The sequence below is a fragment of the Propithecus coquereli genome, unplaced genomic scaffold (assembly GCF_000956105.1).
Source record: "Propithecus coquereli isolate 6110/MARCELLA unplaced genomic scaffold, Pcoq_1.0 Scaffold35, whole genome shotgun sequence".
Taxonomy (NCBI): Eukaryota; Metazoa; Chordata; class Mammalia; order Primates; family Indriidae; genus Propithecus; species Propithecus coquereli.
The window spans coordinates 6621654-6623198 of record NW_012149174.1 but is presented as its reverse complement, the minus strand read 5'-3'; positions in this window follow the sequence as shown (position 1 = coordinate 6623198).

Sequence of the window (1545 nt, the reverse complement as noted above, 5' to 3'; positions counted from 1 at the left end):
GCCTTCTTGAGACTAATGGTGAGAGCCCTCCTGTGTGGAGTCATGGCGCCTCCTGGTGGTCGTGATCGAGAACTGCAGCATGGTGTAGCAGGCCTTACGATGGTTAAGAGCCAGGTTGCTCTTTAGAGTCAAACAGACAATGGGGTTGAATCCAGTTCCGCCACATGCAAGTAAGTGACACAGGTCATTCACCTCCACACTTAGGCTCCACATGCAACCACCCCCCCCCGACAATTACGACCTGTGGAATGGCTCTGACAGTTTAATGAGACTAGGTAGTATCACCTGGCATGCAGTAAGTCCTTAATACGTGCTGGCGATGATCCTAGGGTGACTGTGTCATGACCCCAGCACTCAGAGCACCCCGGCCCCACTGCACCAACATCCTTCCACCTCATGAGAAGGAGAAAAAGGTACGTGCTTTGTTATTATTTACTCTTTATTTCACTGGGTGGCAGTGGGGAGGGGCTACTCTGGACTGGAGCCCCTGACCAAAAAAATAAAAATAAAAATAAAATAGATCCACTGTGAGTACCAGAATACTGAAGCCAAGTACTCCCTTGGATTAGGCATTAGGCATTGCTCTGCCCAGACTTCTCTTTTAAACTGGAAGTTCCCCCGGAAGGACGACTGTTAGCTCCAAATACCCAGGTGAAGATGCGTTTATCGGCTGTCTCCCTCCCTGATAGGAGGAGCCTGGGGACAATGGAGGTAGGGGACACTTTGCGTTGTCATTGCCGCCGGTTGGATTCCGCCCCCTGCCTCCCCCACTCACACCCCTCTGCCCACGTGCCATCGCTGTCATGCTGAGCTGGTGCCCTACCTTCTCGGAGGCCAGGGCTGTCTAGGATGGGGGACTCTGCCTTCAAGCCAGCTGGGCCATCCCAGGAGGTGGGGAAGCAGAGACCGCAGGGTTCCCTCCCCTGTGACCCTGTGGAGCAGCTCCCTCCTCCAGCACGGCCCCCCACACCCTGCTAGTGCCTCCTTACAAGGTCCTCGGCTCTTTTTCCAGCAAACTGCAGCACTGTCTGTCTGGAAACCCAGGAAGAGGGGTCACCACTTGCTGTCTTGTCCTGCTGCTGAGATGGAGAACTATAACCAGGAACCGCAGCTCATGTCGCCAGCGTGCTGTGTGCTGGAGCCTGGGCTGGGCATCGCAGACCAATCGCCTCACTTAATCACCTCGCCTACCCCATGTGGGAGGCAAAATAATTAATTATCTGCATTTCACAGATGAGGAAACTGAGGCTCACAGGGGCGAGTGGCTTGCCGAGGGTCACAGAGCTAGAAAGCAGTGGAGACTGTGTGGGGACCGGCAGTCTGACACCCGCCCCTTCACCATGGTGGGGCATCTGCCCCATGGTGAGCCGTGCCCTCCACCCCCAGATCCAGGGGCCTGCTGCTCACTGACCATTTGTCTCATTGGCCAAGATCCAACCCGTTAACCCACTGCCAGACTAGCCGTAAATGAACATAAACAAATCATCGAGCTGACTCGGACACCCTGGTGAATGTAACCGGCCGAGTGGGTGACGGGTCATCACC